Here is a 22,500-nt window from a genome sequence, read left to right on the forward strand (position 1 = left end):
TGAGACAATATCTCACTGTGTCGGCTAGAGTGCAGTGGCACAATCACAGCTCATTGCAGCTCCGACCTCCTCGGGCTGAGGTGATCCTCCCACTTCAGCCTACCAAGTAGCTGGGACCACAGGTGTGCACCACTATGCCCAGCTAATTTTTGTATTTTTTGTAGAGATGGGGTTTCACCATGTTGTCCACACTGGTCTCAAACTCTTGGGCTCAAGTGATCTGCCCACCTCAGCCTCCCAAAGTGCTGGGATTACAGGCATGAGCCATCTCACCTAGCTCCAGTCACCTCTTATAGGCCTCACCTCTCAATACTGCCACATTGGGAATTAAATGTCAACATGAGTTTCGGAGGGGATGTTCAAACCGTAGCACACATTACAGCTTTTCAGCAGACTGAAATGGTATGGTTGTTGGCCTCTTTCAAAGAATAAATTTTGCTTTCGGGCTCTCAATATGTCAGACTCTGCATCTATTCTCTTCTCTCCTAATAGCCAGGTCTAAGATTCCTTGGCTGGTGGGTGGATGATGCATGCTGGACCAGCTGAAAGGTCACTGAGTGTACCACTCTGCAGAACAGCTTAGTCAATGTCAGAAATCGTGGGGAGGTGTTCAAAAGAAAACATGTCTGACTTTCAAGAGTTTGCAATCCTATTGGAAAAGTATGGAGAAGAGATGATAGATAATTGTCAAATTGAGTCACTTCATGGAACACATGTTCTTTGAAGCCTTGGTTGGTTTCACCACTGTATCCCCGGTGCATAGAACAGTACCTTGCAAACAGTGGGTGCCCCATAAACATTTGATGAATGAATAACTAAGTTTTAGCTGCATTCACCAAAGAAGGCTTAATAAAGCAGTTTAGACTGAAATGGGACTTAAAGATCTGGCTGAACAGAAAGTGTCATCATCATCATCATCATCATCATTGCAGCTGCCATTTACTGTGAACCAGGTTCTGAGCACAGTATTTTATAATAATTCTGCACATGTTCTAATAGCCCTTAAACATTTAGGCCTATCTGGCCCAAAAGTTCATTTTCCTTCTGCAAATCAGCTTGAATATCATCTCAGGGAGATATTCTCTAATCATCCTATCAAAAAGCATTTCTTCTTGCTATTCTGTATCTCAGCCCACTGTGCTTTCCTAGTGTTTATGACAACTCAATGTGAGTTTATTAAATGTTTTTCCGCTGTCTCTATAGTCCATGAGGGCACGGGCTATGTCTGTCCTATTACTGCCATGTCTCCAGCACCCATCTGCCCACTAATTCTCTGACATTTAGTAGGCATCTTATAAATACTTATTGTACAAATGCATTTGGTTTTCAGGCCTGTCTGCATAGAATAATCTCAACTTAAACAAAAAAACAGAAAACCAAAAAATATGACTATCAAGCTCTTATCCTGAAGATACTCAGAGGTAGATATTTGAAGCCCAGGCATCTTTTTTTTTCTTCTTTTAAAATTTTGTAAGTGAATCTAATACATAGCCAAAGAAAAGAATTTCAATGAGTGGATACCACTATAAGGAAACTATATGGACCCTTGTTAAAATCTGATGGATAAATTTTTGTCCCTGCAATCTTTCAAAGAAAGCTTCATAGAATTTTCTCTAAGAAACACATCAGCCCTGACCTTTGCCTCAGTGGAAACTTGTTTCATACCTAATCTCGCTCTAACTTTAAAAGTAAGAAAATACCAGTATCAGTAGCAAACATTCGAATTAAAATTTGTTTTCAGTGACCCGTAAACATATGAAGAGATGTTCAACCTCATTCAAAATAAGAGACATGGAAGTTATAACTGTACTGAGATACCACTTCTTATCCGTCAGATGGCAAAAATGCAAAAGGGTTGCAGGGCTACAGGGAAACTGCTTCTCTAATACATTGCTGGTGGGAATGCAAAAAATAAACCACATGGAGGGGAATTTGTTCATTTCTGGCAGTATCATATATGTATATATTCTTTGTCTCAGCAATCCTGCTTCTAGAAATCTATCCCAAAGGTGCACTGACAAAGACATAATAGCATACCCTCAAGATTTTCATTGTAGTATTATTTATAATAACGAAAGAAAAACATAAATGTCTATAAGTAGGGAATTGGTTGAATAAACTATGGTATAAACATGATGGTTTAGGCAGCACCCCCTCCATACACAAAAATGAGGAAGCCTTCTGTCTACTGGTATGGAGTAATCTCTAGAATATATTTTTAAGTGAAGAAAGCAAGATGCAGAACAGTATTTAGAATATCATATTCTTTGTGTCAAAAATGGGGGAAATATGAATCTATATATATATAAGCATTTGTCTATATTTTTAAAAAATAAAAGGATATGTCAAAAGTATAATATATAAGGGAGCCAAAGGAAAGAAAATTAGACTATTTAAAATTATTTTTTATTTAATAATTAAATTATTTTTCTTCAACTTTTAAGTTCCAGGGTTCACGTGGAGAATGTGCAGGTTTGTTACATAGGTGAACATGTGCATGTCATGGTGGTTTGCTGCACAGATTAACCCATCACCCAGGTATTAAGCCCAGCATCCATTAGCTATTCTTTCTGATGCTCTCTCTCCCCCCATCATTCCCAGCAGGCCCCAGTGTGCATTGCTTCCCTCCGTATGTCCATGTGTTCTCATCATTCAGCTGTCACTTATAAGTAAAGACATGTGGTGTTTGGTTTTCTGTTCCTGCATTAGTTTGCTGAGGCTAATGACTTCCAGCTCCATCAAGGACATGATCTTTTTCCTTTTTATGGCTGCATAGTATTCAATGGTGTATGTGTAACACATTTTCTTTATCCAGTCTATCATTGATGGGCATTTGTGTTGATTCCATTTCTTTGTTATTGTGAACAGTGCTGCAATGAACATATGCGTGCATGTATCTTTATAATAGAATTATTTATATTCCTTTGGGTATATACCCAGTAATTTACTTATTTTTTGAAACAGAGTCTCACTCTGTTGCCCAGGCTTGGGTACAGTAATACCATCATAGCTCACGGTAGCCTTGACCTCCCTGACTCAGGTGATCCTCCCACCTCAGCCTCCCTTGGTAGCTGGGACTACAGGCCACACCACCAAGGCCGGGTATTTTTTTCTAATTTTTGTAGAGACAGAGTCTTACTGTGTTACTCAGGCTGGTCTTGAACTCCTAGACTCAAATGATTCACTCACCTTGCCCTCCCAAAGTGCTAGGATTATAAGCATGAGCCATCACACCTGGCCATCTTTTCTAAATAGATCTCATTTAAAATTTTCGTTTTCTGACTAGGTAAATGTTTTATATAATTAAAAAATAAAACTAAGTCAAAAAGAAAGAAGTAACCACTAAGATGAAACAAACAAGCACAAACAAAATAACCTGTATATCAGGCTGATGACATAACTACACTGAAAAAAAATATTTCACTTTAAAGCACTGGATGTTAGGGTATATACTAAGACAAAAAGAAGTGAGACATACTCAATAGTCTTATTTTTTCTCAACCTCCAAACCTAGCAAAATCAGTAGTCTTATTATTGATGGTTACACTGTTTTATATTTTGGTACTATTTACATAAAATATGTTGTTAGTAACCAATTATTTTAGCATAAAAGAGCTGCAAACCTGAAATCAAAGATATTAAGTAAAACCTTTATAGTCTCAAATTGGAAATACTAGTATGAACTTGTGATTTTTCCTCTCTAAAAAATGCACATTTCAAGCTCTGCCCACTGAAAAGGTTTAAAAACAATGATAACCCAGTAGCAATTTCCAGATGATGTTCTCTAAATACCATTCCCACTAGAAGGAACCAGGACACCTTGAAGAAATGGCTGACTCCTGGTATGGGGAAGGGGTGTACAAGATGACCCTAGCACATTTTTGTGCTGAAAGCAGGAAAGTGTTCACAGTCTGATGGGGTCATTGTCAAAAGGACTGGAGCCAATCTGCAGGGACTTCTAACTGGCCATAGATAAGACAAATGAAGCATCAAAATTGATTGAAATCCATTGAATATAGAAAAATCTGGCTGGACCTGGTGGCTCACGCCTATAATCCCAGCACTTTGGGAGGCCAAGGTGGGTGGATCACGAGGTCAAGAGATCAAGACCATCCTGGTCAACATGGTGAAACCTTGTCTCTACTAAAAATACAAAAATTAGCTAGGCATGGTGGCACAGCCTGTAGTCCCAGCTATTCAGGAGGCTGAGGCAGGAGAACTGCTTGAACCCAGGAGGTGGAGGTTGCAGTGAGCCAAGATCATGCCATTGCACTCCAGCCTGGGTAACAAGAGTGAAACTCTGTCTCAAAAAATAAAAAGAAAAAGAAAAATCTATCAGTTCAAAGTAATACTGAATACTGAATAATACTATTTATGAATTCAAAATAATACTGAAAAATATACTTATTCAAAACCAATTAAACAGCTATTCAACCATCAGAGATAGCTAGTGCTCTAACAGCATACTTTGAGAACTGGCCATTAAATGAAAAGAATTAAACATTTGCCTTGCTTGGTGCTACTGTAGTTTTATTTGTGGAGCCACACAAGTCTTGAACTGCCCAATTTTTAAAATATTTTACATGCAAGAGAAAGCCTAGGTGTTCAAGTCTCTTTATTGGGGTTTCTGTTATACACAACAAAACCTAATTGTAACTGATACAACATGTAGAAATGGAACTTTCTATTTTCTTAAGAAATGAGGTTGCTTTCTTCACTGCCAACTGAAATGAAGGCTGTTGAGACCGAAATAATTTGATAAAGATTTATTGGAAGCCAAATTTGATGACTGACCTGTGAAGACACACCAACAAAGTTGGGTGTGTTCCAAAGTCTGTTACAAGTTGGAATGCTTTTATCAGAAAGTGTAGATGGGAGGAAGACTCCTCATTTTCGAGTTGTCCTTTTCATTGGAGGGTACAATGCAGAGATTATAACCATTGGCTACAGATGACAACTATAGGGGATGGGTCAAAGTGGTAGGACAAACTATAGGAAAATGGTACAAACCTTCTGAAAGATCAGAAGGTTTTGCAGAGCCCGGGGGAGATTAACTGAAGGCAGCCGTTCTATAACCCTGAGGCAGAGGCCAAGGAGTAGGTACAAGGGAGTGTAGGGGGATTTATCTTAAACAGGCTTGTCTACTTATATTGACCAGGAACTGACCTTTGATCATCCACACTGTGTGTGACGTTCTCTGAAAGGGGAACAATAAATGTTAATCACCTACAGGTTGTGTTGGCTCTAGGTTTTTGGCATTGTGCCTGCACTGAATAAAAGCAAGCAGCTCTAGCTTCTTGGGGCTGATTTCTGGCCAGTAGAGCCAGGCAGTCACTAGCTGCTCTTACACTGCATATCTGTGACTGAGTACTCATTTCATCCGCCAGGGTCTGCGAGACAGACCCAAGAGACAACATATAGGCTAGAATGTTTTATGCACAAGGTTACCAGTAAAACTGAATGATTCAGAAACAATTCAATGTCAGTAGATTATGTATTAATCGTGCGTCAACACTTTGAGGAACTAATGATAAGATCTGAGTAACTTACAATAAGATTCTTAAGTGAAGGACAGAATGTAGCCATGAGTCAAAAGACTTTCCCGAGGTAGCCAAATGCTTCTTACAAGTTCTTATCCCAAACACCCAGAACCCCTTCTAATTTTGGCAGCCAAATGCTACGTATTGTTCTTATTCCAAACAGCTAAGATACCTTCAACCTTTGCTCACTGTATAGTGTCTTGCTTTCTGTCCATCCCCTTATTGAAATAATAGTTATAAATCAGGGGTGCATAATTTCAGCTTAGAAGGCAGATTCCTGGTTCACAAGAATTAAGTACAGTTTTCCATGGCAGGCTTTCCATATTGAAAGATGTAAACAGTATTTTGAGTATGATGGGGAGGAAAGAAAAAGATGATGGGAATTTTATGACCTAGTGACATTTGAGCAAAAATGGATGAAAGACCACACTCTAGTAGCCATGCTATAAAAAGAACGAGGGTATCAACTTCAGATTTATATTCAACTCATACTTAGTCAAGGATGGTCTGGGCCAGGCCTTTTGCTAAAAGATATCCCATGCATTTTCTGATTTAATCACCACTGATTTGATTTCAGGTCTCTATTTTAGCCATGTGTTTTTCCGTCTGTCATCAAACGTTTATTAATTGTAAATGAGATGTTGACAGTTTAACTTTTTTGTTGTTGTCGTTAGAGATAGGGTCTATGCCATGTTGCCTTACTAGGCTGGTCTTAAACTCCTGGGCTCAAGTAATCCTCCCACCTCAGCCTCGCAGAGTCCTGGGAGTACAATTTGTTTTACCTTTTTCTCTTTCTTTCTTTTTTTTTTTTTTTTAAGTCACTACCCTTCTCTGGAGGTGCTAATGAAAAGTTAAGTAGCCAGAAGCAACATCAGAGAAGCCTGTTGTGGATCCCCAACAATGTCTGCAGCCCTGAAAGTTGTGAATACTTTAGGTTACTTGGCACAAGAGAATTAAGATAGCAGATGGAATTAAGTTGCTAATCAACGGACTTTGAGAGGGGTAGATTAGCCTGGATGATCCAGGTGGGCCCAATGTAATCACACAAGTTCTTAAATGTGGAAGGGGAGGTAAAAGGAAAGGTCAGAGTGATGTGTTGGGATAAAAACTCCACCAGCAGTTTCCAACTTTGAAGATCACATGCCTGGGATGTGCATGGCTTCTGGAAGCAAGAAAGAACAAGAAAACAGATTCTTCTCTAGAGCTCCCATAAGAGGTACAGCACTGCTGACACTTTAATGCTAACCCAGTGAGACCCGTTTCAGACATCTGACCTCCAGAACTGTAAGAGAACAAATGTAAATTGTTTAAGCCAGCCGGTTTGTGCTAATTTGTTAAAGTAGTAATAGAAAATTAATGCATCTGGGTGGGGCACGGTGGCTCACGCCTGTAATCCCACCACCTTGGGAGGCCAAGGTGGGTGGATCACCTGAGGTCAAGAGATTGAGATCAGCCTGGCCAACATGGTGAAACCCTGTCTCTACTAAAAATGAAAAATAAAAAAATAGCTGGGCATGGTGGTGTGCACCTGTAGTCCCAGCTACTAGGGAGGCTGAGGCAGGAGTTTCACTTGAACCCAGGAGGTGGAGGTTGCATTGAGCTGAGATTGTGCCACTGCACTCCAGCCTGGCAACAGAACAAGACAATGTCTCCAAAAATAAGTAAATAAAAATTAATGCATCAGGATATGGCTACAAATTGAAAAAAAAAATCCACAGATGATCCAGTAGATTTGATGCCTCACAGGTGTGGGCACTGTAGTTCAAGTCAATGGTGGCCTGTTGTACAAGCCAGAATGATGGAGAGATTAATGGGGCTGACAACAGCATTGGTGGGAAGCCATTCTTTACAGAGCATAAAGGTAAGGGATGAGCAGGTCAGAGAAGCCTAAGAAGTTATCGGGGACGTCGGGTACAACTCCTGAGTCCTAAAACCAGGACGTGCTCTGACAAGGAGTTACCGTAGTAGACCAAACTTTGACACCCATATGCTTTCTATAATCCTCCTTCCAATCTTGATCCCAGCCCCTAAATGAGAAGAACATTACTTTTTTTTTTTTTCCATGGGTCAACTGTTCTTTATATAGAGTGCTTTAAAAATGAACTTTAAAAACTGGTTCAGGATATGTCTAGGTGTTAATATTTTTCCTATGACTTTTCATTTGCTGGGTATATGATGGGCTATTGAATTCTGCATACTGCAGTACATCTTCATGCCAAGAAAGTTTTCTCTTATTGTTAATCTATTGCTTTTGTTCAGACCTGTGTTTTAGGAATAACTACTATCTTTTTGTTAACTCTCTAGTGTCTGCCCTACGTATTTAGATTTTCACCTCTCAGCCTTGTAAATGCTTCTTGGGAGGTCTTCTCAAGGTATTCTCTGAATCACTGCTTCAGTTTTCTTCCATCAATGTGATGACTCAAATGTGTAATTGTATTTATAGTTGTCTTGCAACAACTCCATTATCTCATACAGTTCTTTTGATTTCTGATGCCATCTTAGCTCTTTTTCTATGTTTGTTGTCTTCTCCATATTTCATCTTTTATTTCAAAAGATCCACATCTTCCTAAAACTTTTTGAGAGTGTAGACATGTTGTTCTTTAAAGTTAACTAGGTTTCCTGTAGAAGTGTTTTCCAGACATGTGTTCTTGGGTACCAGATTCTCTATATTTCGTGATGTTTTGTAGGATTCCCCCACCACTTTTTAAATAGTATCTTTGAAATGGGAGAACTGTATTCAGCTCTGGTCCATGCCTGTGATCATGGGGAAATAGTGTTTGAGCCTTCCATTTGGATCCTAGAGAGGATTACTGGAGATGCAAAGCAGCAAGCCCATCTTTTTGATAACTTGCTGCTTTTTGCTTATTCATCTTTTCACTAGAAGAGATCAATCCCTGGACCTTTGGAGACTGGGCTTCTGAGCTTCAAAATGAATTATTCCCCTACCCCCCGACCTGCTCCTTAGGGAGACTAATTGCGGTTCAACTCATTTTAACCTCTCCCTCACTTAGAGACCCTCAGTTATGTCCTGGGCTTTTCAATCCAGACTTTGGTACATGGACATTCTTCCTGATGTCTAGCAGATGGCCTGAGCAGTACTAATGCCATTATAACATTTTCATCTCTTTTATTTGAGTCCATGAGTATTTTAATTAAAAGGGGAAGAAGGAAAATCAGTATTGCTCTGCCCACTTGAAGCTTTGGCTGAGAATCAACAGTTGCTTTTCTGCTGAGCTTTCAGAAATTTCCCCTACTATCTTACTTGCCTTGACTCCAAAATACGAACCATCTCCCAATAATGCTAGTTTCTTCCCTTTCCCTTTGAAGTGCTGCCCTCATTCCATAGCACACTCTTCATAGAAGTTTCACAGGTTGGGCTTCTGCAAAGCTGACTCTGAGATGGAGACTAGGGTTGCTAGGGAGTGCTGAGACTCAACACCTGCAAAAAGGATGACAGGAATCAGGATTAGGCAGAAGTCAACTGAGATGCAGTCCCAAGGAAGGCCTCAGGTAACCCCATAAGGAGCTCTGGGGCTGGGATGGCCATTGATATGTCCCAAGCTAGACGAGGGGCCAGGACTTCATATCCTCAAGTGATCATCTTTGGATATAGGCTGCCTTGGAGGAGGCATGACTTTGAGTGAGGCAGTTTAAACAGGGCTGATGCTGAGGATTGTCTTCCAGCAGCACTCCCAGCAGCTGAAGGAATAAATCTTTCATTCCTGAAGGGGGATCGGAGTGGTATATCACAATGTTTACATAAGGCAATCACTTTCTAAAACAACCCGATACTTTGGCCTCTGGAGTCTTCAGGAACTGAACTGAAATAACATAGAGCGTTATTTCACAATAACACAAGGGCAAGATTACAAACGTTTCACAATAGATTAGAGTAAGGTAATAACCACATGGACTTAAATTAGAACCAGAACTGTTGAGAGTACTTTAGGCTAAAAGCATTTGTTTTTTTGATAATTGGTGAAGAAATTATAGGCTAGCACTAGATAAATATTCTCCAGCAGGAAGTGGTTAAAGCTAATTAGAAGTCACCTGTTTTGACAGAATAAGAACTAATACAGTCTCCTGGATTTGCAAGAGGCATATGTGTTGTCTGGATAATCTCCCTACGTGTTATGCCTTCAGGGTCTGAAAATGAAATGATCACAAACTTTAAGTGCCTGTAAACTAGATTCTTATTCAACTGTGAGCGAACCCTCCATTTATGTACTGTCACTCGGTGATCAGCAAGGCCACAACAATGGGAAACTATGATTTAGTGCTTGGTATAGGCTTCCTCATACAATCAATGACTAGTGACTGAAATAATTCAAATCAGGGGTTACAAACTCATACACTTGCAGAGGTCAAGGAGCCACAGAGGGAGCAGAATGGCTGGTGTCTGCAGTGAACACTCTAAGGCATGGCCCCTCCCCAGCATCAGCTCTACAGTGTGTTGTGGGAACATCGGGCTGATCATTGATTTTGAGGACATGCCACCAAATAATTAAAAAAAAAATTTATTATAAGTTCTGGGATACATGTGCAGAACATGCAGGTTTGTTACATAGGTAATGTGCCATGGTGGTTTGCTGCACCTATTAATCCATCATCTACATTGGGTATATCTCCTAATACTATCCCTCTCCTTCTCCCCAACCCCCAACAGGCCCCGGTGTGTAATGTTCCCCTCCCTGTGCCCATATATTCTCATTGTTCAACTCCCAATTATGAATGAGAACATGCAGCATTTGGTTTTCTGTTCCTGTGTAGTTTGCTGAGAATGATGGTTTCCAGCTTCATCCATGTCCCTACGAAGGACAGGAACTCATTATTTTTTTATGGCTGTATAATATTCTATGGTATATATATGCCACATTTTCTTTATCCAGTCTATCATTGATGGACATTTGGGTTGGTTCCAAGTCTTTGCTATTGTGAATAGTGCTGCAATAAACATGTGCACATGTGTCTTTCTAGTATTAATCATTTTTTTTTTTTTTTTTTTTTTGAGATGGAGTTTCACTCTTGTTACCCAGGCTGGAGTGCAATGGCCCGATCTCGGCTCACCGCAACCTCCGCCTCCCGGGTTCAAGCAATTCTTCTGCCTCAGCCTCCTGAGTAGCTGGGATTACAGGCACGCGCCAACATGCCCAGCTAATTTTTTGTATTTTTTTTTTTTAGTAGAGACGGGGTTTCACCATGTTGACCAGGATGGTCTCGATCTCTTGACCTCGTGATCCACCCGCCTCGGCCTCCCAAAGTGCTGGGATTACAGGCTTGAGCCACCGCGCCCGGCCTAGTATTAATCATTTTTAAAAGAAAAGATAGAAATCCAGATTTCTATATGAAATTCACAGATTTTCTTTTTTTTTAATTTTACTTTAGGTTCTGGGGTACATGTGCAGGTCATGCAGGGTTGTTGCACAGGTGCATACATAACCAGGTGATTTGTTGCCTCTATTCCCACTTTGACTATATCCAGCATTTCTCCCCATTTTATCCCTCCCCACCCTCCCTACCCCCACCCCATCCCTTCCCTAGCCCCCTGCAAATTCCCCCAGTGTGTGATGTTCCTCTCCCTGAGTCCATGTGTTCTCATTGTTCAACACCTGCCTATGAGTGAGAACATGGGGTGTTTGGTTTTCTGTTCTTGTGTCAGTTTGCAGAGAATGATGGTTTCAAGATTCATCCAAGTCCCTACAAAGGACATGAACTCATTGTTTTTTATGGCTGCGTAGTACTCCATGGTGTATATGTGCCACATTTTTTTTGTCCCGTCTATCATTGATGGGCCTTTGGGTTGATTCCAGGTCTTTGCTATGGTAAACAGTGCTGCAGTGAACGTACGTGTGCATGTGTCTTTAGAGTAGAACAATTTATGGTTCTTTGGATATATACCCAGTAATGGAATTGCTGGGTCAAATGGAATTTCTATTTCTAGATCCTTGAGGAAGCACCACACTGTCTTCCACAATGGTTGAACTAATTTACACTCCCATCAACAGTGTAAAAGGGTTCCTATTTCTCCACATCCTCTCCAGCATCTGTTGTCTCCAGATTTTTTAATGATCACCATTCTAACTGGCATGAGATGGTATCTCAATATAGTTTTGATTTGCATTTCTCTAATGACCAGTGATGATGAGCATTTTTTCAAATGTTTGTTGGTCTCATGTATGTCTTCTTTTGTAAAGTGTCTGTTCATATCCTTCGCCCACTTTTGAATGGGCTTGTTTGTTTTTTTCTTGTAAATCTGTTTTAGTTCTTTGTAGATTCTGGATATTAGCCCTTCGTCAGATGGGCAGACTGCAAAAATTTTTTTCCCATTCTGTTGGTTGCCAGTTTGCTCTAATGATGGTTTCTTTTGCTCTACAGAAGCTCTGAATTTTAATTAGATCCCATGTGTCTATCTTGGCTTTTGTTGTCATTGCTTTTAGTGTTTTAGTCATGAAGTCCTTGACTATGCCTGTGTCCTGGATGGTTTTGCCTACCTTTTCTTCTAGTGTTTTTATGGTGTTAGGTTTTATGTTTAAGTCTTCGATCCATCTGGAGTTAATTTTAGTGTAAGGTGACAGGAATGGGTCCAGTTTCTGCTTTCTGCACATTGCTAGCCAGTTTTCTCAACACCATTTATTAAACATGGAGTCCTTTCCCCATTGCTTGTTTTTGTCAGGTTTGTCAAAGATCAGATGGTTGTAGATGTGTGGTGTTGCTTCTGATGCCTCTATTCTTTTCCATTGGTCTATGTCTCTGTTTTGGTACCAGTACCATGCTGTTTTGATTACTGTAGCCTTCTAGTATAGTTTGAAGTTGGCAGTGTGATGCCTCTGGCTTTGTTCTTTTTGCTTAGGATTGTCTGGGCTATGCGGGCTTTCTTGTGATTCCATATGAAGTTTCAAGTGTTTTTTTCCAGTTCTGTGAAGAAGGTCATTCGTAGTTTGAGGGGGATAGCATTGAATCTATAAATTACTTTGGGCTGTATGGCCATTTTCACGATATTGATTCTTCCTAACCATGAGCATGGAATGTTTTTCCATCTGTTTGTGTCCTCTCTTATTTTGTTGAGCAGTGGTTTGTAGTTCTCCTTGAAGAGGTCCTTTACATCCTTTGTTAGTTGTATTCCTAGATATTTTATTCTCTATAAAGAGAATACACAATTGCTACAAAGCAATTGTGAATGGGAGTTCACTCTTGATTTGGCCCTCTGTCTCTTATTGGTGTATAGGAATGCTTGTGATTTCTGCACACTGATTTTTGTATCCTGAGACTTTGCTGAAGGTTGCTTATCAGTTTGAGATGATTTTGGGCTGAGACAATGGGGTCTTCTAAGTATACAATCATGTTGTCTACAAATAGAGACAGTTTAACTTCCTCCTTTCCTAATTGAATACCTTTATTTCTTTTTCTTGCCTGATTGCTCTGGCTAGAACTTCCAATACTATATTGAATAGGAGTTATGAGAGAGGGCATCCTTGTCTAGTGCCTGATTTTAAAGGGAATTCTTCCAGCTTTTGCCCATTCAGTATGATATTGGCTGTTGGTTTGTCATAAATAGCTTTTATTATTTTATGATATGTTCCATCAATATCATATTGAAAGTTTTTAGCATGAAGAGCTGCTGAATTTTGTCAAAGGCCCTCTCTGCATCTATTGAGATAATCATGTGGTTTTTGTCTTTGGTTCCATTTATGTGATGGATTACATTTATGGATTTGCATATGTTGAACCAGCCTTGCACCCCCCGGGATGAAGCCTACTTGATCGTGATGAATAAGCTTTTTGATGTGCTGTTGCCTTCAGTTTGCCGGTATTTTGTTGAAGATTTTTGCATTGATGTTCATCATGGATATTGGCCTGAAGCTTTCTTTTTTAGTTGAGTCTCTGCCTGGTTTTGGTATCAGGATGATGTTGGTCTCATAAAATGAGTTAGAGAGGATTCCCTCTTTTTGTATTGTTTGATATAGTTTCAGAAGGAATGGAATCACCTCCTCTTTGTACATCTGGTAGAATTCTGCTGGAAATTCACAGATTTTTTTTTTTTTTTTTTAGTACAGAAAACCAGTTCAGATTTAAGAAAATGACAATACCATATGAACCAAACAATAAATTTCTTAAGGTAGTATCAGACCTGTGGGCTACCAGATTGGGAACTCTGAGTCAGCGTTTCATCCGAAGCCTTTTTGGCAAAGTTAGAGTTAATGTATAAACAGAATGATGCTGAAATTTATCACAACAGTGGATTGTTTAAACAGACAGCCAACACCAAGAATATCCTCAATATGCATTATAAGGATCATAACTATATATTTCTTTATACTTAGCAATAGTCCAGGTCAGCAAAAAACTTTAAGGCTTTTGACCGATGGCTGTTATAAAACATTTAGAGACCAAAAGTCTAATGCTTTCTGATCCTCAAGTCAGTAGTGATAAGGACACATACTATTGCATATTTACCAGTATCCTCTTTCAATGAGGAATAACACCTCCTTGTTTTAGGGAATCACTCTTCTTCCTGCCCATTCATATGATTCCACTGGGAGCTGCCATGTTTTTACTTTACTTCGATTTCCTGTTCACTGTTGATTGGTCTGGTCCTTGATGCCTGATCCAAGGCACACAAATCAGAACCTCTAGGGAAAGGGAGTTAGTCCCTCTCTGGTGGCAGAAGCTGACAGCAGCCATGTGCAAGAAATTGGTCTGCAGTGAAAGAAAAACAGCTTAGCTCACCTGTAGCTAGTAGAATGGTTATTCCAAGGCCTTGCTGTATCCCTGCACTACCTTTGGTGTGATTGTTTATGAAAAGTTGCTCAGTATCTTAGTCATTAATGAAATACAAATCAAAACTACAATGAGATACCATTCACAAACATTCAGGTAGCTGTAATTTAAAAAAAGACTATTATCTACTATTTGTGAGTGGACAAATATAATGCAGTAAATTCATTGTCCTTTTTTTTTAAGAGATGAGGATATTGAGAAATCAGAACCCACATTGCTTGTGAGGTTGTAGGATGGTTGCAGCCACTTTGGAAAACAGTATGGAAATTCCTCAAGGTTAAGCAGAGTTATCGTATGACAAAGCAACTCCACTCATAGGGATGTGTGTGTGTGTGTGTGTGTGTGTGTGTGTGTGTGTGTGTGTATACCCAAGCAAACTGGAAACATGTATACAAAACTTGTACGTAAGTGTTCACAGTAGTATTACTCAAAATAGCCCCAAAGTGGAAACGACCCAAATGTTTATCAGCTGGTGAATGGAGAAATATAATGCAGTACATTCATACAATGGAATATTCAGCCATAAAAGGAATAAAGTACTCATACATGCTCTATAATGTAGATCAACCTTGAAAGCATTAGCTGATAGTATCTCTTCAATGTTACCTCTTCACTAGTCTTTCTGTTTTCTGCTTCTGGCTCTCTATTAAGTACGTATTAAAGTGTCTGGATGTGTTCTCTTCTCTTTGAACTTTTCACTAGTATTTTCATTTTCTTTGTCTTTGAGCTGCATTCTGGTCGACAAACTATTTGACCTTCTAATTTACTCATTAACTCTTTGGCAGTAAAGAAGCTGCTATTAAGCTCATCTGTTAATTTTAATAACTGTATTGTTTTCATTTTAACATTTCTAATAGGTGTTAGTGCCATAATGCATGTTCTACTTTCAAACTTCCTCTTGTTTCATGGCTTTTATTCCCATTTAAATTTATTTATTTCAGGATTTTGAGGACACCCTTACTGGGGAATTTGCCCTCTAGCCCAGTATTCATAACTACCAAAAAATAAAAATTTATGAACAGATTAAATCAAAATAAATATCCCAAGAGCTAGATGCTTCTAAAGGAGAGAGAAGGAAACATGCTCTCCTCTTTTTCTTTTATTTTTTGAGACATGGTCTTGCTCTGTGGCCCAGACTAGAGTAGAGTGGTATAATCTCGGCTGACTGCAACCTCTAGTTCCCAGGTTCTACCTGTTCTCCTGCCTCAGCCTCCCAAGTAGCTAGGATTAACAGGCATGCACTACCACACCCAGCTATTTTTCATATTTTTGGTAGAGATGGGGTTTTGCCATATTGGCCAGGCTGGAGATCCTGGCTTCATGTGATCCACCCACCTCGGCCTTTCAAAGTGCTGGGATTACAAGTGTAAGCCACCATGCCCAGCCTGCTCTATTTCCATCTTTTCAAAGGATGGCACATGGGGGTGACACAGAGCAATTTCTAAAGTGCATTTTACTCAGAAAATAGTTGTAAGAAATTATATTCCTCTAGAGAATAACTAGAAAGTTATTTTCCTTTTTCTCCCTTCAGACTGTGATTTTAAAGCCCAAAGGACACATAAACAAAGAGCTGTTTGTTGCACTCAAAAGTTTGTAGATGAAATGTTATAAGAAAACAGACTGAGATAAAAACATACAGAACACATTGATCATAACTCTTGGCATACAGTAGTTTAATCTGAAGCTTAAATCTGTGATGCAAAACAGGTTACCATGCATAAGAAAAGACTCTGTCTTCGACAGCTGAAATCTGAGGTCAATAATCAGGGAGAATTGTACTTTGAATTTGGAAGATATTTAATTAGCATTTTCCTCTTAATAGTTCTAGTTTGCCATCCAAGCCTCATTGGGACAGTTTCTCAAGGCTGCATTGAGAAGCCTCAAGTTTTGCTTTATTGTTGCTCAATATGGAATAAAACAAAACATGCAACAACTGCTTCTGATTAGGTGGAATGAACAGTTGGTCCTGCTAATGTGGAAGCATTCCATTACAGACAGACCAGTTTCACCAAAAGCAGATGTACTGTTGCTTTGAGAAGTTCGTCGTTGCTAACTCTATTTCTCACTTCTCCTTATGCCCCCTGACATGGTATTTTATTCCATTAAGTTTTTCTAACGATTTGCTTTGTTCCTTCTTTCAGAGTTAGAACATTTTGGAACAATCATTGATAACTGTTTGTTTGTTTTTTTGAGACGGGGTTTCACTCTTGTTACCCAGGCTGGAGTGCAATGGCACGATCTCGGCTCACCGCAACCTCTGCCTCCTGGGTTCAGGCAATTCTCCTGCCTCAGCCTCCTGAGTAGCTGGGATTACAGGCACGCACCACCATGCCCAGCTAATTTTTTGTATTTTTAGTAGAGACGGGGTTTCACCTTGTTGACCAAGATGGTCTCAATCTCTTGACCTCGTGATCCACCCGCCTCGGCCTCCCAAAGTGCTGGGATTACAGGCTTGAGCCACCACGCCCGGCCCGATAACTGTTTGTTAATTTATCATTTAGTGATTTAATCATTTAATGATTAAATGATAAATTATTTAATCTGACACCTTTGAAATAGCATGGAGGGGAAACCACAGAACTGTTTAGTTTCCTAGGACTCTCTTGGCTTTTGGCTGTTTGAGTAACCTACTTCCTGAATTACTTTAAGAGTAATGCATTGTACTGGTGATAAATTGGCAGTGTTAACTAACAACCTTAAGTAGTTGGTTATTGTTTTGTTTTCTTCCTTATGGATCTTTTGGAAGAATTGCTCTGTCAAGATTTTATCCCAGAGAAAACAAACTTAAGAAATAGGGAGGGATTTCCAGCTCTCTGGAATTCCCCTCCCACATAGTGGGCACTCTCTTTTCTCTCTTGGATTTCCCCTCTGGGGTCCCGCTTCCACATGCTCTTCATGGAAATTTTCTCTCTTCTTCTCCTTTTTCCCTTTTTTAACCTAAATAAATCACTTTCTACAGACAAAAAAAAAAAAAAAAAAAAAAAAAAAAAAAAAAAAAAGAAAAGAAAAAGAAATAGGGAGCTTACTTCACATTATAACCAGAGGCATAATCAGAATTTGTTTGTTGACTGGAAAACCTGTTTTACAAGTAGATTTTCATTGTGTTTGGGGGAAATTTTTTACATCAAATGAATAAGCAAAAATATTTTCTAAATCCTGTTGAAGCCACAATTGAAGTTTCTAGTGATATTTCAAAAATTCATTTCATTAGAAAGTTTCTAGTACAGTAAAAATGATGGATATACGTTCAATGTATTTATACTTTTCATCTATTTAAGTGAACCAGTGTACTATCCAAACCACAGGCCTTATGCACCAACTTAGAACACAGCTTTGCAAAGGTTTATTTTAAAGCCTGGGTGAATCAAACATACCCATTACCCAACTTTCCCCATCTAGTCTGTGAAGTAAACTGCTTCATTGAAACCTGAATGTTTTTAACAGATCCTCTTATTATACATTTGTTCTAAATGGTTAGTCAGTTTTAGAATTTTCCAAGTGATCATAGAAGTGCCTCAAGCTTTCTGAGCACTTTGGCTTTGGCTCACAAACCTGGGATTACTCTGGTCTTGAATAGAACCACCAGGCTTGCACTAGAAGACTTAAATATTCCATTCAATGTATCAAACATGCACCACTGTGCTAAGTAAGAGAGATGGTAAGAACATTCCCTGCCCAAAGTCCTCAATAACCTCTCTCAACACTGCTTAAAATAGAGTCTTCCTCTGGTTTTGGCAACATGACAGACTGGGCTAATTCCAGGCAAAAACAAATATTCTTGTATTGCATAAATTTCCCAACTACATGCGAGTAGAGAGGGACTCCATTATTTTAAAAACAAATACATAACCTATGGATTTCCTTGAGAATTTCAATGAGCAAGTATATATGGACATAGTATAAGGCATATAATAATAATGATTGAATACCTTTTTAGTGCCCTTTATACTTTAGAGGTTGTAGTCATTAGCTATTGCTGTATAATAAAAACTACCTCAAAACTAAGAGTTAAAATGACAGCCATTTACTGTGGTTCAAGAGTCTATTAAGTAAGCAAATAGTTCTACTAGTTGTGGATGGACTCACTCATATAAGTGCAGTCAGCTGTAGTACATTTGTAGGCAGTTCTCATTTGGGGCTGGGCTCTCTCACAGGTTTGGGAGTCAGCAGGATGGCTATTCTAGGATGGCCATGGATGGAATGAACCAGCTCTGCTCCAAGTGGTCTCTTGGCCAGCCTGGGCTTATTCACATGGCAGTCTCAGGGTTCCAATAGATAGACCAGAAGCAGACAAAACCTCTCAAGGTCTAAGCTTAGAAATACACATCATTGCTTCTACAACATCTTGTCCAGAGCAAATCATGAGGCCAACCTATATTCAAGGGAGTGGGGAAACAGACTTCACCTCTTCTGGGAAGCCCAGAAGAAAAAGCAAGAGGCTTAAAGCAAGAGGCTATCAGGGAGAAGTGAGACAAAGCCCATATGAGACTGTCCTCCCAAGCCAGGACCAGCTAGATAATTTGCAGGACCCAGTGCACAATGGAAAGGTAGGGCTCTTTGTTTTAAAAAATATTTTCTAAGCCACAGTCAAGATGGGAACTGATGGAGAAGCGTTCCTGTGGCCCATCCCTCAAGAGCAGGCCATATGATTGTTGGAAAGTACTGGTGGTATTGAGCTCCATTGTCCATAGCTGTGACCTTGATAACACATTATTCTGTTGGCTTTTCTGCCTTCTCTCACCCATCTCCCTAGTTCCTCATTCCTGGTTCCTGGATCATCTTCCAAACAAACATGCACATACTTGCTTTGTCTCAGGCTTTGACTTCAGGGGAAGCCAGGCTCAAATACTATCTGAATGAAATCGCTGTTTCTGCCAAGAAGAAAGGTGCATGGTTATTTGCCCATTGGATAAGCCATATCAACAGTGTTAGCCATAGTGCTTGTGAGTTCATAAAGAAGCCATACCAGATCCTGTTTCCCTAACTTGCAAAACAGAAATCTAACGTATGTACTGTGTACCAGTCACAGTGGTTATTTTCAGATATATTTTCTCATTTCACTTGCACGACAGCCATTTGCAGTAGTTACTATTATCTCCATGTTACTGATGAGAATACCAGGGATCAGAGAGGTTGAATGACTTCCCCAAAGCCAGGAAGTGGAAGACTAGGAATTTAAACACAAGTTATTTGGATGTTTTTCCCACAACATCCCCCTGCTAAAAGGAAATACATTTGATCATAGGCCAACTAGCTGGCACTTTGGGGAAGTAGGTGCAGCTTGGCTCTGGGCTCTATGGCTTCTCATAAATATAAAGCACTTCCTAAGAAGAAAAAACAGGGTGGGCATGGTGGCTCATGCTTGTAACACCAGCATTTTGGGAGGCCAAGGCAGACAGATGGCTTGAATCCGTGAGTTCAAGACCAGACTGGGCAACATGGTGAAACCCCATCTCTACAGAAAAATAGAAAAATTAGCCAGTTGTGGTGCCATGTGCCTCTAGTTCCAGCTACTTGGGAGGCTCAGGTGGATCACTTGAGCCTGGGAAGTTGAGGCTGCAGTGAGCCGTCATTGCGCCATTACACTCAAGCCTGGGCAATACAGTGTGACCCTGTCTTAAAAAAGAACAGTTACTGGTAAGGTAGGAATGCCAGCAAACTTTCCTCTCGACTTTTCGTCCCTGTATTGCAGTGTTCACAGCAGGGATTCAGGAACAGAGGGTTGTGGCTAGCACATTGCTCTTGTGTTTTTTTTAAACCAATAGCAACCTGACAACTATTTTTTCCAAGCCTGGCTAGACAGATCATTCTATTCTGCTTTGTCGCATTCAAGGGAGTATCCTATCCCTTCACAGACTCAGAGCTGTGTAGCAGACTACATTTACAGAGTGTTCTGGATAATTAGGTCAGACAAACATTTGAAGAAATAGATCACAGACTACAGGAACACCACTGTTTTTTTCCAGGAAAAAAGCTGGGAAAAGAAATTGGACGCTAGTCCAGACAACGTTAAGGTATTAGCCGAATTGGTAAAGGGTGCCAATGCCTAGCTGGCAGTCAGGGACATGACTGAAGAAAGAACTGTAATATTGTTCTCAAAAGGTTGTATTTTTAGCACGTAGTATAAAATAAGGCATAACCCTCTTCTGTGGAACAACACAGATGAAAGTTGGTTTGGTACCAACTTGCCACCACATGGTGAATTAAAGTTAGTTAAAAATGTGTGTGTGTGTATGTACACACACACACACACACACACACACACACACACACACACACACACACATATATATATATATATATATATATATATAACTTTATGGAACTTTCCAGTAAGGGCTCTCAGATTTATTTTTATTTTTTAGAGAGAAGCTCTTGCTCTGTCACTCAGGCTGGAGTACAAGGGTGTGATCATGGCTCACTGCAGCCTCCAATTCCTGGGCTCCAGTGATCCTTCCACCTCTGCCTCCTGAGCAGCTGGGACTACAGGCATGTGCCACCACACCCAGCTCTTCTTTATTTTAATCATGTACACAAAGTAGCTTAGTATTCTTTTTTTGATACAGGGTCTCACTCCTGTTTCCCAGGGCTGAAATGCAATGGTGCGATCTTGGCTCACTGCAGCCTCAACTTCCTGGGCTCAGGTGATTTTCCCACCTCAGCCTCCTGAGTAGCTGGGACTACGGGCACATGCTACCATGCCTGGCTAATTTTCTGTATTTTTTTTTTTTTTTTTTTTCAGATACAGGGTTTCACCATGTTTCCCAGACTGGTCTCAAACTCATGGGCTCAAGCGATCTGCCTGCCTTGGCCTCCCAAAGTGCTGACATTACAGGCATGAGCTACCATGCCTGGCCTCCGTGCCTGGCCTGAGTATTTTTTTTTTCTTTTCTCTTTTTAACAGGGTCTCACTCTGTTGCCCAAGCTGGAGAGCAATGTTTTGAACGTGCTCACTGCAGCCTTGACCTCCTGGGCAATACTTTTGCCTCAGTCTGCTGAGTAGCTGGGACTATAAAATGTGTACCACCACACCCAGCTAATTTCTTATTTTTTGTAGAGAGATCTTGCTGTGTTGCCCAGGCTGCTCTCGAATTCCTGGGCTCAAGTGATCCTCCAGCCTCAGCCTCCCAAAGTGCTGGGATTGCAGGCATGAGGCACCACACCTGGCCTCAGTATTCTCAATATAAGATAGAATCTGAGATATCTCCACCTCTTGCTGGTTTTCTTACATTAAGTTCCCTGAGTTTCTTCCCCGACTGTCACGTAAAGGAACCTTGTAACACGATAGTCTGAAATCTTTGTTGGTAGCATACCCCAACAGTAAAAACCTTGTACATAAATCTCCAATATATATTTATATATTTAGAAATTATCTCTCTGTGCTGCTACATTAATATTTATACACAATAAAAAGCCAGAATTAAATTTCAAAGGATAAGATAAAGATTAAGCGAACTTAAAATTACATAAAAATTAGTAATGGTGCAAAAGCCACTGCTTTTGCTGATGAGTAATTTGATTAGATATGCTTCTTTCTTTTTTTAAAAAAGCAAACAAACAAACCATGATTCATTACTCTGTGATACATTGATTCAAAATTTTGGAACAATTCATTTTATTACAATACTCTTAAATTTTTTTTAATTGAGGCTTCATTTCAGTGGATTTTTTAAAACCATATTCACAAAGTTATGTAAATATCATACTAATTTTATAATATTTTCATTATCACAAAAAGAAACCCATATTCATTAGCAGTCACTGTTATTCCTCTGCCTACCCGCTAGCAACTGCTAATCTATTTTCTGTACCGGTGGGTTTGCCTATGCTGGACATCTCTCATGAATAATACAATATGTGGCTTTTTGTGCCTGGCTTCTTTCATGTAACATAATGCTTTCAAGTTTTATCCATGTTGTGACATATATCAGTACTTTATTTTTATGGCTACATAATATTCCATTGTGTGGATAGAACAGAAGTTCTTTATCTCTTCATTAGTTAATGGACATTTAGGTTGTTTCTACCTTTTGGCTGTTGTAAATAATGCTGCTGTGAGCATTTATGTACAATTTTTATGTAGGCATTTGTTTGATTTCTCTTGATTATATACCTAGGGGGAATTACTGGATCATATGCTAACTCTATGTTTAGCCATTTAAGAAGCCACCGGACTGTTTTA

General features: G+C 39.7%; 1 protein-coding gene across 3 annotated transcripts in view; it reads left to right on the forward strand.

The window, feature by feature from the left end:
* The window catches only part of PAPSS2 (3'-phosphoadenosine 5'-phosphosulfate synthase 2), a 254,574-nt gene that overhangs the window by 76,621 nt on the left and 155,453 nt on the right, over window positions 1-22,500 (forward strand). The window lies entirely within an intron of this gene.

Source organism: Saimiri boliviensis, chromosome 12 (assembly GCF_048565385.1).
Source record: "Saimiri boliviensis isolate mSaiBol1 chromosome 12, mSaiBol1.pri, whole genome shotgun sequence".
Classification (NCBI taxonomy): domain Eukaryota; kingdom Metazoa; phylum Chordata; class Mammalia; order Primates; family Cebidae; genus Saimiri; species Saimiri boliviensis.